The sequence below is a fragment of the Schistocerca serialis genome, chromosome 1 (assembly GCF_023864345.2).
Source record: "Schistocerca serialis cubense isolate TAMUIC-IGC-003099 chromosome 1, iqSchSeri2.2, whole genome shotgun sequence".
Taxonomy (NCBI): Eukaryota; Metazoa; Arthropoda; class Insecta; order Orthoptera; family Acrididae; genus Schistocerca; species Schistocerca serialis.
In genome coordinates, this window is record NC_064638.1 from 483,022,097 (window position 1) to 483,037,165 (window position 15,069).

The following is a 15,069-nucleotide window of genomic DNA, read 5'->3' on the forward strand; positions in this document are numbered from 1 at the left end:
ATTTTCCTCTTGAGAGATCATTTGTTTATCTTTCGTGATCCAGGCTCCATCTCAATTTCCTTTTTTTCGGCCAGTTGAGCAGAAGACTTGCGTATCATTTGCCAATTTGCCAGTTATTGTTTAGCCCATTTCAAGGTAACTGATAAGAAGAAGCCCTCTGATAGCTCAGACAAATTCTGACACAACAATTGAGGCAGACAGTATAACCGCAAAAAAAAAAAAAAAAAAAAAAAAAAAAAAAAAAAAAAAAAAAAAAAGGTGCAAATGGCTCTGAGCACTATGGGACTTAACTTCTGAGGTCATCAGTCGCCTAGAACTTAGAACTAATTAAACCTAAATAACCTAAGGACATCACACACATCCATGCCCGAGGCAGCATTCGAACCTGCGGCAGTAGCGGTCGCTCGGCTCCAGACTGTAGCGCCTAGAACCGCACGGCCACTCCGGCCGGCGGTATATACCAACCTTCTTGTTAGGAGCCAATGGCTTCCAATACAGCTTCGACTGCAGTTTCGTTTGTAACGTGTAGTGATGGACAGACGTACCATCAGCAGAAACATGTCGGCGCACAGTATCAGTTGGATTATTTTTTAAAACGGCTCAGACATAGTGACAAGCATTCAGAATTGTGACAACCTCGTAGTACAGAAGTTCCTCAGAGTTGCATCTTGAAGTAAACAGCATCGCACTTCCTTTGATATTCACATGTGTGTGAATTCCTAAGGGACCAAACTGTTGAGGTCATCGGTTCCTAGACTTACACGCTACTTAAACTGAATTACGCTAAGAACAACACACACACCCATGCCCGAAGGAGGGAGAACTCGGACCTCCGTTGGGAGGGGCCGAGCATTCCGTGACAGGGCACCTGAAACCGCGTGGCCACTCCGCGCGGATTTTGATATTCACGTGGCGTCATGTGCTTCATGCACCGTCCGTCAGTGAACGACCATCGAATATCATATAGTGCGATTTCTCGATTTTCTACCTGTGGTTATAGTTTGGGACGTCCTTCATATTAAAGTTCGCCAAGAGAAGTATGGTTACGTTTCAGTTTCGCCATCCATTTCGTAATGGCCATAAACGCAGGAGCTGACCGTTTATTAAACTTAAGTTTTTGGGCGAATATCCGTTGATGGCAAACAAAACAAAGAATTATATTTTGACGTAATCGTCGTTTTATCAGTTTGAACTAAACACAGGCAACACGTCTTCTTTATAGAAATAAAATTTCTCCGCATGGCAATACGGTACAGCTTGCAGCATTCCGCAACATGTGTCAAAGTACGAAACGAAAGTCCCATTTATATTAACCACCATCCCTCTACCAATGTAATAACCATTCACTTAACCCTCGTGTGTTCTTTTTCGACGGTCGCATCAGCTAGTCGAATAGTTCAGAGTTCTGTATTTCACATCGTAGCTACTCGTATAACTCACTTTTTTTTGTGATTGTTTGGAACTTTTTTTACGCTTTCGTTTGTGCTATACGTGTACGATCGTAGCAACGTGTCTTTGAAATCGTTCGATGCCTGTTTGATGATATCTCCAAATTCTGGAGCAATACAGTAGAACTGGCCGCGTCGTTGTCTTGCATGGGACTAATTTTATGGATGCTCTGCATTTCCTCAGAAACCTTCCTTCCCTTCATGTGGCACCAAAGAGCAGCCGGATTTACTATTCCTGTCTGACGGAAGGATCACCATCGACAGCAGTACATGCTGCAACTCCACGAGACGTTGCGGAAGGATTTGCTTTTTGATTCGAGACACTGGGCTGCAGTTAAGTGATGAAGTTTCCGCCATCACTTCGCTTCTTGCCAGCCAAATATATGTCTTTAACTTCTGAGTTTTGATCCAATTATCTTCATACTGATGGCCTGTGAAGTAGAGTTTGTCAGTGGATACGTCTTATATCATCGGCACAGTGCTGCGAAGACCTTGTAGTCTGTCGGCTTTCTTCTCACAACATCTCTCTCTTTCAACGTCTTCATTCCAAACAGACTTTCGCTTGCACCTGGCGTGGTGATGAAGTCTGCGGTACGATTATGCGGTCGAACAGACCTCCAGGTCGAAGGAAGGTAATACATGTTTGGTCTAGTAGCAGACCTAAATACCAACTTTGTCGCAAACTCGATGGTTGCGGCGGGGGGCGACGTAATTCTTGGTCCTCATAATTAGGAAATTTGTCCACATTCTTTTATTTTCGAAAAGTTTCGTTTTAAACTTAAGCAAGACTTTTCTTAAAGTGTTCTTGAAGAGCGTTTATCTGCATGCAAAACATAACAGTAGTAACCACGGAGTAAAATACTACTCTTTGTATGTGAGATGTTTCGAAAATCTTATACACAACATTCATATTCTGCAAGCCAATTTACTTTGCATGCAAAGGGTACTTCGTCTACCTTCGTCTCTGGTCATCTTTCCTGTTCCAGTCGCGAATGGTTTTCTGGAAAAATGAATGTTATAAGCGTCCATGTGAACTCGAATCTCACAATTTTACCTTCTTGGTCTCTTCGCGAGATATCAAGGGAGGAATCAATATACTGTTTGACTCTTCTAGGATGTTAACAGTAAACAACGTCATGTAGCAAAATCTCTCTCCTGTAGCCCCTGCCACTGGAGTTGATGACCAGTTCCGTGACATATTCATGCGTACCAAACGAACTTGTGACGAAACTCGTTGCTCTTCTTTGAATACTCTTTACTGCGTCTATAAGTCATATCCGGTACGGGTCTCAGACTAACGAGCAATATGTACTCAAGTATTCGTCGAATGAGAGTTCTGCAACTTCCCTCCTCTGTTACCAGAATGAGATTTGCACTCTGCAGCGGAGTGTGCGCTGATATGAAACTTCGTGACAGATTAAAACTGTGTGCCGGATCGAGACTCGAACTCGGGACTTTTGCCTTTCGCGGGCAAGTGCTCCACCATCTGAGCTACCCAAGCACGACTCAGGCCCCTTCCTCACAGCTTCACTTTTGCCAGTACCTCGTCTCCTACCTTCCGAACTTTACAGAAGCTCTCCTGCGAACCTTCCTCTGTTAATGGACTACATTTCTGAGGATTCTTCCATTGACTCTGTCTGTATCGATCTTAATAGCGATTAATTGTATGTGTCGTTCCACTTTAAATCCCTCTCTACATACAGTAATAGGTCTTTCTATGTATGCGCTGTAGATTAGATTTGTCTATGTTGAGGGACAGCTACCAATCCATGCACCGACCGTCGGTTTTCTGCAGATCTTCCTGCATTTCGCTGTAATTCTGTTACGTTGCAGCTTCTCTTCATCAGATACGAATTTCACGACCTCCGCTATAGGGTGCAGAAATGGTTCAAATGGCTTTAAGCACTATGGGACTTACATCTGAGGTCATCAGTCCCCTAGACTTCGAACTACTCAAACCTAACTAACCTATGGACATCACACACATCCATGCTCGAGGCAGGATTCGAACCTGCGACCGTAGCAGTAGCGCAGTTCCGGACTGGAGCGCCTAGAACCATTCGGCCACAGCGGCCGGCTAGGGTGCAAAATTGTAGTGTTTCCCACAATAGGTCAGGCGTGCACTAAACGCAGGAAGCGGCTACAGAGGTAGCGGAGTACGTGTGGAGTGCACATGGGGCAGTTTTAGGTTAGAGCAACACTCCGTTGGGATCAAAGACGATTTGCCTGGATAAATAAGCCACAAGGTCCTCAGAAAATGTTCGTCGTCGGTCGCAGATGAGAGGTAGAAAAGACTAATATAATTTTAGTAAACTACATAAGCACCCGAGGAAACGTCCCAGAATTGTGTCGGTTACTGGAGGTTATAATGCACAGATAGTATAAGGAACAGAAAGTTTGTTGAAACTGGACACTAATATACGAAATTCTAAGTTCAAATTGGAATATTTATCGTAAGGATAGTTTACTGGCCAATGGCGGCGGCGTGCCTATTGCAGTAAAGAATTCGATAAAATCTGGTCAGGTTATCACGGATTGAGATTGTGAATTAATCTGCGTGAAGTATAAAAGATCGGTCAAAAATGGTAACCGGTTGCTTTTATAGACTGCCTGGGTTATAAGCTCTAGTGGTAGATCCCTTCACATAGAACTTGCAGTATATCGTTAATAATTTTCCTGATCATGCCGTTGTGCAATAGGGAGTGACTTCAACTTGCCCGGTTTAGATTGGGAGTGTCATGCTATCAAAACTGGTGCCAGAGATAGGTATTCGCGTGACATTGTTCTGGATGTCTTGTATGAAAACCAACTAGTGAGGGGAACGCTTTAGAACTCCTGGCAAAAAACAGACATGAACTTATCGAATCAGTTAACGTAGAGGAAGGTTTCAGTGACCACAAGGCTGTGATAGCATCTATCACGACGGGTCCTACAAGGAATGTTAAGCAAGTTAGGAAGGGTGACAGGATACAGATTTCAGAATGTCTGAACGATCAGCATCAATATTCGGTGATGAAGATGAAGGTGTGGAGAACAAATAGAAAAAATTCAGAGGCATAGTGCAATATGCCCTAGACAAGTGAGTTCCGAGTAAGGTCTTAAGGGATGGGCAAGACCCGCCATAGTTTAAAAGCCGTGTTAGAAAACTGCTGCGTAAACAAAGAGAACTCCATCTAGGATTCAAGATTAGTAAAAACATGAACGAAGTAAAAATGAGCGTAAGGAGAGCAATGAGAGAAGCGTTCAATGACTGTGAAGGTAAAACTTTGTCGCCGATCTGGGTAAAAACGCTTAAAGGTTTTCTGTATGTCCATCTTTTCATAGATCGTTGCGTGACTCGGCTATTCAGTACAGAATGTCAAATAAAACACCTTTCAGGCGTCTAATTTCCAGACTGTTGCTTAATTTGGCTACCAGTTTCGGCGATTTACTACGCCGTCTTCAGGCCCCCTGACCGACGTTAGGAAGGTTCCAACCTCGATTCCGGTCAAAATAGAGGCCAGCATTCAAAGAGCGATATGTGTAGATTTCTGCTTGATACAGCGATTATTTCAACCATCATGTGCCGACGGAATAGTCGGGGGCCTGAAGACGGCGTAGTAAATCGCCGAAACTGGTAGCCATATTAAGTAACAGTTTGGAAATTAGACGACTGAAAGGTGTTTGATTTGACATTCTGCCTAAGACGTTTTGGTCGTATGTAAAACCAGTAAGTGGGTCAAACCATCCATTCATCGAATCAGTGACCGTACTGGCACCGAAACAGAAGATAACAGAGAGGAGGCCGAAATACTGAATTCGGTCTTCGGAAATTGTTTCGCCGCGGAAGATCGTAACATGGTCCCTCCTTTCAAGCGTCGTACGAACGTCGTAATGACATATATTGAGATAATCGATCGCGGAATAGAGAGAGAGAGAGAGAGAAAAAAACTAGAATCGCTTAGTAGCGAAAAGGTATCAGGGCCAGATAAGATAGCTGTAAGATTGTAGAAAGATAAGGCGAAATAACTTGCTCCCCTTCTAGCAGTAATTTATCGTAGATCGCTTGAGCAACTTAGGATACCTAACAATTAGAAAAAAGCGCCGGTCCTTCCCGTTTTCAAGAAGGGTCGTAGGGCAGGTGGACATAATCGCAGGCCTATTTCGTTGACGTCAATCTGTTGTAGAACATGGAACATGTGTTATGTTGAACATGGAACATGTGTTATGTTGAAGAATTATGATGCGCTTGGAGAACGAAAGTCTCCTCTATAAAAATCAACATGGATTCTTCCGCATACAGACATCTTGGGAAGCTCAACTCTCTCTTTTGCCCCATGAGATCTATAGACAACGGCGCTCAGGTTGATGCCATGTTCCTCGATTTCAGTAAGCCATTTGACACCGTACGGTACTGCCGTTCAGTAAAAAAGAAAAAAAAACGAGCTTATCGGGTATCGGAGCTGATATGCGACTGGATTCAAGACTTTTTTGCACATAGAACTCAACATGATGCCATTAGCGGAACAAAATTAACAGATATAAAGGTAATTTCCGGAGTCCCTCAAGGAAGTATGATAGGGTGGTTGTCTGTAACAAAGTAGCATCGCCAGAAGGTAGGAAAGATTTCCAGAATGACCTCCATAGAAGAAGGGTGTAGGCTTTGCCGTTGACCCTGAACGTAAATAAATGTAACATATTGCGAATACATAGGAAAAGAAATCCACTACCATACAGGTACGCTGTTGATGACAAACAGCTGGAAACAGTATCTAGGAGTATCTATCCAGAGCGATCTTAATTGGAATGACCACATAAAACAAATATTTGTGAAAGCAGATGTCAGTGTCAGACTCATAGGAAGGATGTTAATGAAATGTAAATCATCCACGAAGGAAGTGACTTACAAGGCCCTTGTGCAACCGGTTCTTGATTATTGTTCGTCTACCTGGGATCCCTAGCGGATAGGACTGACAGAAGAGGTAGAGAGGTTCCAACGAAGATCGGCGTGTTCCGTCACGGGGTCTTTAGCCGACGCGAGAGCGTTACGGATATGCTCAACAAACCCCACTGGCAGACGTTACAAGAGAGGCGTTGTGCATCACGGAGAGATCTGCTATTGAAATGTCGAGAGCGCACTTTCCGGGAAGTGTCGGATAACATGTTACCTCCCCCCACATACCTCTCGCATAATGACCACGAGGAGAGCCGGCCAGAGTGGCCGAGCGGTTCTAGGCGCTACAGTCTGGAACCGCGCGACCGCTGCGGTCGCAGGTTCGAATCCTGCCTCGGGCATGGATGTGTGTGATATTCTTAGGTTAGTTAGGTTTAAGTAGTTCAGTTGTAGGGGACTGATGACCTCAGATATTAAGTCCCATAGTGCTCAGAGCCATTTGAACCATGGGAACAGATCTTCCTGCAATTCAGTACAGTCTTCTAGCGTTTCCAGCTTCTTTCTTTTAATCAATTTTCGTCATTCCATTCAGAGATATTTAACAAAATAGTGTAACTTTTTATAAATTTTATAATGAAAATGTAATAGTAGTCTTTAGCGTGACATTGCTAGACTCCCAGTATATGACATGCTGACGGATCGCGGAGATTGGTCAAGAGAAGATCACGGGTTTGCTGCTAGTTACAGAGTTCGGGCTGTGGCGGTAAGAGCAGTTTCGGACAAGTTGCGGAGTCGGTGTGAGCCGTTACACTCGTTGCGCGTCGGAATGCCGAGGTGAAAGGCAGCTCGGCTTTGCTACTGTTCGAGGTGGACTCTGCCGGCTCGCAGGCATTCCCACGTCGGCCGCCGGCTCGGCCATTGTCTTGTGCCACCAGAGTGCGACGCCTGGCGCAGCCCTCTTGCAAATGCGCGGCGCTGTTGTCACGATCTCTGCCGGCAGATAACAGAGCCGCCTTTTGTCCTTTTTTATCTTTCCGTGCCCTCCTACGCTCCCCTTTCATCGGGGGCAGACCGCGCCGTTCGCTCAGTGTTGCAAATGCACGTGCAGTGGACAGACAGGTCTTCTCGACTATGCGGGCGACACATTCGGAGTGTTTCAGTTTGCTGCCGATTAGTGGTGTGACGCATCTGGCGCTTCGCGTCACCAGACGACGTTACTTGTTTCTGTACTTCTCGGAAGGTAAGCGCAACAATTCAGATAGATTAAACCAGAAGAGCGACGCGAAGTCCTGTACTTGCGTAGAGGCACTCTTTGTGACAAGCCAAGGGGGAACTGTGCTGATAAATGAAAGATCTGTACACTGTCTTGTTAAAAGTATCTCCACAAACACCTATGTAATACGGTATTGACGAGTAGACATCAAGCAGGCGGACACGCCGGTGTAAAGGGAGGCGGGCAGTAATGTGTTGTGAGTTGTGGAAGCAGAACGGCAGAAACGGTCGGCCAGGAAAGGTCAATGACAGGAACGCGGACTAGTCCTTGAATATCATCCGAGTTAGAAATCCGTCAGGAGCGATTCAGCCGTTCTAAAGCCGCTCAAGTCGACCGTTGGTGACGTGATTGTGAAGCGGATACGTGAAGTAACAACCACGGCTTAACCACGAATAGGCAAACCTTTTGTGCTGATGGACTAGGACCGCAGGGCATCGAGAAAGATGGTTGCGCAAAATCGTGTGAAATCATCGTAAATGATCCCTCGGAAGTACTTGGTAGTCCAGCTAGCACAATGACTCAGCGTGGGGAGTTAAGAATAATTGGGTTACTGTGGTCGAGCAGTATAAGAATTGCAGTGGCTGAATGACGATGGATGAATGGATGCATGGATGCATGCATGCATGTCCAAAGGAACTTTCCGTCGTAATTCAGAATAACACAGGCATTGCAATATCGTATTTATGTGCCGACAGCGGGCAAGTGACTTTCAAGTAAAATATCTCACCTGTACAGGAATAGGCCGTGCGGTTCTAGGCGCTTCAGTCTGGAACCGCGTGACCGCTACGGTCGCAAGTTCGAATCCTGCCTCGGGCATGGATGTGTGTGATGTCCTTAGGTTAGTTAGGTTTAAGTAGTTCTAAGTTCTAGGGGACTGATGACCACAGATGTTAAGTCCCATAGTGCTCAGAGCCATTTGAACCATTTCCTTACATTAAATTTAATTCATACGGTAGCTGTTTTCTGTGGCCAAGTGCAATTTCTAGTCTTTGAAAGTCATTCAGCAAACGAAACTTCGCAGAAAAAGGAAGTGGGTCTCACACTACACTTTGTGTACGAAAGAAAAGAGAAACGGATCTGTAGACACCCGTAGTATTTTGTAAACGTGGAAATAGCTCACTCGTCGCGTTCACTTGAATACAGAGAAGTTAATTCGTGGACGCACGTGACAAATTTACCCACTTTAGGCCTGCCATGCAGCGTGCACCCCCAATATTTTCATATCTTATATCGCGTTACGGGGATTCCGCTTTTGGAGGCATTCCTGCAGACTTCATCCTACCCGAGTGGAAACGGGCTGCCGTGTGGTAGTATTCGTGCGCCTGCGCACCCAACCTTCACAGTTGCTTCGTTGCTTCTAAGTGGGCAGTTCTGCGCCGTTCGCTTCATTCGGCTGCGCAGTCATCCGAGTTCTGCGGTCGTTAAGTAATTTCCAGCGCTGCTGTGGATTCAGTTCATAATGCGGCAGGGTACCGGACCGATGTTCCTTCTTTACTCTTATTGAAATACGGAGGAGTTTTTTTGGCGATTATTTTATTTCATTTCTGTGACCGATTGTCATGCCTGACACAACAGTCGGTTTCTGTAAGGTAGAAAAATAGTCTGTGGCGTGCTTGCGAATCACTCTTTCCGTACGCGAACGATCGCGCGCGCCTGTGTGTGTGTGTGTGTGTGTGTGTGTGTGTGTGGTTGGTTGGGTGGGTCATGGCTCTGAGACGAAGTGCAGTGTGTTGAACTGCCTGACCACACTGAGACCGGCAAACGTACCGAGCGGGGTAGAGCAGTGGTTAGCACCCTGGACTTGCATTCGGGAGGACGATAGTTCAAACCAACGTCCGGCCATCGTGGTGTGGGTTTTCCGTGATTTCCCAAAATCGCTTCAGGCAAATGCTGGGTTGGTTGCCTCGAAGGGTCACGGCCGATGTCCTTCTCCATCCTTCCCCAATCCGAGCGTGTCCTCCGTTTCTGATGACCTCTTTGTCGACTGACGTTAAATACACTACTGGCCATTGAAATTGCTACACCACGAAAATGACCTGCTACAGACGCGAAATTTAACCGACAGGAAGAAGATGCTGTGATATGCAAATGATTAGCTTTTCAGAGCATTCGCACAAGGTTGGAGCCGGTGGCGACACCTACAACGTGCTGACATGAGGAAAGTTTCCAACCGATTTCTCATACACAAACAGCAGTTGACCGGCGTTGCCTGATGAAACGTTGTTGTGATGCCCTGTGTAAGGAGGAGAAATGCGTACCATCACGTTTCCGACTTTGATAAAGATCGGATTGTAGCCTTTCGCGATTGCGGTTTATCGTATCGCGACATTGCTGCTCGCGTTGGTCGAGATCTAATGACTGTTAGCAGAATATGGAATCGGTGGGTTCAGGAGGGTAATACGGAACGCCGTGCTGGATCCCAACGGTCTCGTATCACTAGCAGTCGAGATGACATGTATCTTATATGCATGACTGTAACGGATGGTGCAGCCACGTCTCGATCCCTGAGTCAACAGATGGGGACGTTTCCAAGACAACAACCATCTGCACGAACAGTTCGACAACGTTTGCAGCAGCATGGACTATCAGCTCAGAGACAATGGCTGCTGTTACCCTTGACGCTGCATCACAGACAGGAGCGCCTGCGATGGTGTACTCAACGACGAACCTAGGTGCATTTGGAAGCGTGTATTCGTCGTCGCCACACGGGCGTATCACCCGGCGTGATGGCATGGGGTGCCATTGGTTGCACGCCTCGGTCACCCCTTGTTCGCGTTGACGGCACTTTGAACAGTGGACGTTACATTTCAGATGTGTTACGACCTGTGACTCTACCCTTCATTCGATCCCTGCAAAACCCTACATTTCAGCAGGATAATGCACGACCGCATGTTGCAGGTCCTGTACGGGCCTTTCTGGATACAGAAAATGTTGCCGGCCGGTGTGGCTGTGCGGTTTTAGGCGCTTCAGTCTGGAACCGCGTGACCGCTACGGTCGCAGGTTCGAATCCTGCCTCGGGCATGGCTGTGTGTGATGTCCTTAGGTTAGTTGGGTTTAATTAGTTCTAAGTTCCAGGCGACTGATGACCTCAGAAGTTAAGTCGCATAGTGCTCAGAGCCATTTGAACAGAAAATGTTCGACTGCTGCCCTGGTCAGCACATTCTCCAGATCTCTCACCAGTTGAAAACGTCTGGTCAATGGTGGCCGAGCAACTAGCTCGTCATAATACGCCATTCACTACTGTTGATGAACTGTGGTATCGTGTAACTGTACACGCCATTCAAGCTCTGTTTGACTCAATGACCAGGCGTATCAAGGCCGTTATTACAGCCAGAGGTGGTTGTTATGGGTAATGATTTCTCGGGATCTATGCATCCAAATTGAGTGAAAATGTAATCACATGTCAGTTCTAGTATAATATATTTGTCCAATAAATACCCGTTTATCATCTGCATTTCTTCTTGGTGTAGCAATTTTAATGGTCAGTAGTGCACTAATCTCCTCCTACTCCTTCTCCTCTTCCGGCCGATGTATCTGAGCAATGCTTGTTGTGTAGCAAATCGAATGTGTCTTCTGTTCGCATCACTGATGTCAGAGTAAGTCTCTTGATCTGTTGTTATTTCAGTTGAAGAGAATACGGAATTTCCGTTTTATTTGATGTTATCTCGTGTTGTGGGTAAATGCGAGCTTGTCAAATTGAATATTAATACGCTGAGCTTCTATTACGCTCATTATGGCATATAACGTGCGTCTAAATGTGAGTTTTGTCCTCTGGAGCCTTCCACACCGGTTTGCCGTCCTGGCCTTCGCTCGCCAGGCACCCACCACAGCTGCACAGCCAGCCAGTAAGTAGAACTCGCCAGGTTCCTTTGTTCTCTTCCCCGGCTGTCAGCTCAAAGCGAATGTAAGCTCAGAGCTCCACAAACACTAGCACACCGCCTCACTTCAGCCCACTGTGTTACAAATGAGTGACGTGTGTTTCGCGGCAGTAACGCCTTCTGAATGAAAACGCTCCTCTTTATCTATCCACCTCTTTTGTCTTAACAAAAGGACATGCTCTCGACTTCCTCGTTTAGTTGGTACACTGGGAAAGTCGTGTTTCAGCAAACTACTCGGAAACTAGTCTAATTTTCGATTATGTATAGCTCTCATTTTTTTCCCCCGAAACCCTTCGCCGCTATCCACGCCTGCAACCATGGTTTCCTCGTTATGACTTCGTCAGTCACTTGTCTGTACATGCCCTTCCACATTATTTTGACAGCATATACGAACGGGATGTATCGTCACCTGGCATATTTCCCCAGCCATGAAAGGTATTCGCAGTTGCGAATACGGATAAGCAACAGCTATGTAATGGAATGACGGCAATGAAATTCTGTGCCGGATCAGGAGTCAAACCCGGATATGGGAAAAGTAAGCATGTCCAAAGGAACACCGTACTTCTGAAAGACACAGGCACTGCAATACCGTATTTCACCATTATCTGGGGCATTGTTTATTCTTCAGCAAAGGTAATCTGCCGGAAAAGACCTTATTCTCTAGACATTTAAAGATACGATGATGATGGTGGTGGTGATGATGATTGGTTAACAGCGCCCGTACAAATTCCTAACCTTTGCTCGGTCCAATCTCGCCACGTTCATGAATGAGGATGAAATGATGAGGACAACACAAACACCCAGTCATCTCGAGGCAAGTGAAAATCCCTGACCCCGTCGGGAATCGAACCCGGGACCCTGTGCTCGGGAAGCGAGAACGCGACCGCGAGACCACGAGCTGCGGACAAAGATACGAGAAATGCGTATCATTTACTTATGCAGGTTCCAAATTAATGGAAAAAATAAATAAATAAATCCGTAGTTTGAGAAAAGTTACGTATTTAGCGATTGTATAAAAGAAGTCCCCCCCATGAACCATGGACCTTGCCGTTGGTGGGGAGGCTTGCGCTTCTCGGCGACACAGATAGCCGTACCGTAGGTGCAGCCACAACGGAGGGGGTATCTGTTGAGAGGCCAGACAAACGTGTGGTTCCTGAAGAGAGGCAGCAGCTTTTTCAGTAGTTGCAGGGGCAATAGTCTGGATGATTGACTGATCTGGCCTTGTAACATTAACCAAAACGGCCTTCCTATGCTGGTACTGCGAACGGCTGAAAGCAAGGGGAAACTACAGCCGTAATTTTTCCCGAGGGCTTGCAGCTTTACTGTATAGTAAAATTTGTGGCACAACTTGACTAGAAGAAGGGATCGGTTGGTAGGACGTGTTCTGAGGCATCAAGGGATCACCAATTTAGTATTGGAGGGCAGCGTGGAGGGTAAAAATCGTAGAGGGAGACCAAGAGATGAATACACTAATTAGATTCAGAAGGATGTAGTTATTCGGTGATGAAGAGGCTTGCTCAGGATAGAGTAACATGGAGAGCTGCATCAAACCCAGTCTCTGGACTGAAGACAACAACAACAACATAAAAAAGTGAAGTATATTGGTTCAAGTGAAATGAATGGTTGATGGGATGAAATATATGAAGATGCAATGGTATGGCTGCTACGCGGGGACTTCAAAAGATTAAGTTACACATTATCATGGCGGGCGAACTAACTTTGATAGACTGCTGCACTACACTTCCAAGTGACACTGAGACATGACACTCGTTTTTAACGTAGTCTCCAGTTCCTGGACGATAGAAAACGCTCCTTGGTCACAGAGTCGTTCTGGAACAATGGTAAACGTCGTCATAGCTGGAAAACTTCCCAAGACCCCTCCCCCGACTGTTCTTTCAGCTTGCCGAGAAATGGAAATCGCCAGATGTAAAATCTGGACTTGGCGATCAGTATTGCCTAACGGCCTGGTAAAATAGTTGACACCGTTTCACTCCGGCTGGAAGCAGCATGGCGTTTGGTCCGTATACCGCCAGAATTTCACGGTGGATCTTTGTGGAATTAGGCATTTTGGCCAGAAGAAGCGTACTGCCCCACGCTCTTCAACTTACGGAGTACGTTTCCAGTCGCCGCGCTAAGTTCATTTCCACACTGTGATGCCACCTGTTACCCATACAGCAGTAGACCTGTCTCTGCAGGAAACCCTCAACGTGTACTGACAATGCGCCGTCTTCTTGTGCAATGTTGCCACATGTGTAACTTACTTTTTGAATTCCCTACGTGTCAGTGAAGACCACTGAGAAATACTGGACGCTTAATATTATAAATATGTCGTGACGAATGAAAAATCGTGCCAGACCGGAATCGAACATATATTTCCTGCTTTTCGTGAGCTTAAGCATTGCGATATCTGAGCACTGCTCTAGGTCTAAAGTTTCTGAACACTGGTACCAGAGATTCTCGCGCCGAGGAAAAGGAGACCGAATACTATCGCTTCTTCATCGATTTCAGTCAAATCCAAGTGGTACATACCTCTAACTGGTGGATAAACCACTTTCCTCTGCCTATGGTGTTCTTACTTCTCTTGAAAAGCAGGAAATCCGGTTACGAATTCACAGCCTCTCACAAACTTTGATTAGCCACCACATATTCTTTTATGTTAAAGGGTATAGTACACAGTAATAGCTCCCCTTTTTCTCTTGTGGCTTCCAAGATCCACATTTCACAATGTTTTTTTTTTTTTTAGCATGACGGACCGACAGCATGTCCTAGCGTTATTTCAGAAGCACAGAAAAAATAAGACACACTTGGTTTTCAGAAAGCATAACCATAAAAGTAAACTTCAAAGAGAGTGCGAAAGTTCAGGGACACAGTGCAGCAGTAGACAACGCCAACAGTATAAATTCTCCGACTTGTATGCGGTGAATGTATCTCCAGAGGCTGTCTCCTTCAAACGTACAGAGGTGGGATTTTATGGGCTTTATAGTGGAGGTAAGAGTAAAATACGTGAGGAAAGCTGTGAAAGGGGACCAATTTCTGTTCACGTATTTTTACCGGCAGTGAAAGGAAGCTGCTAAGCAGTACCAAGAACAGATAGTGCATGTTACCACCAGCATTCTAACGATGAAGGGAGCTGGCCTCTGACAACGCAAGCCTGCACAACACGCTAAGTTCCATTCCATTATATTGGGACAGCGAGGTCACCACTCAACGGGCACAAGCCCAACTGGACATGACTGGAGTGTCGACTGGATCGCGACCTCGAACTAACGTACTACCCGTTTGCTTTCTGGTTTACCGTAGCCGCATTTAAACCTAGCTCATAATGAGATCCTTAACTGCGTCTAGTAATTATCGAGGTGGGCGCCTGCCTTGCTTCACTTACCCTCCAAGGTTGTGGGACTGCATTAGCGAAGCGATAGCTTCTTTACTAAAGTAGTCCAATCAACGAAGGACAATAATTGTAAAAAAATCATGTAGTCAACAAATTTTTGTGCAGTGATAGGGGAGTAGGTCCTTTGCATTGTTTCTGTACAACGAATAGTTTCCGCGTTACAGGGAATGGGAAAATCGCGGATAATTAACAATAGTGATTTAATG

General features: G+C 45.8%; 1 protein-coding gene across 2 annotated transcripts in view; it reads left to right on the top strand.

The window, feature by feature from the left end:
• LOC126473637 (kinase D-interacting substrate of 220 kDa) overlaps positions 1 to 15,069 on the top strand; it is a 383,513-nt gene that overhangs the window by 92,913 nt on the left and 275,531 nt on the right. The gene's annotated exons all lie outside the window — the stretch shown is intronic.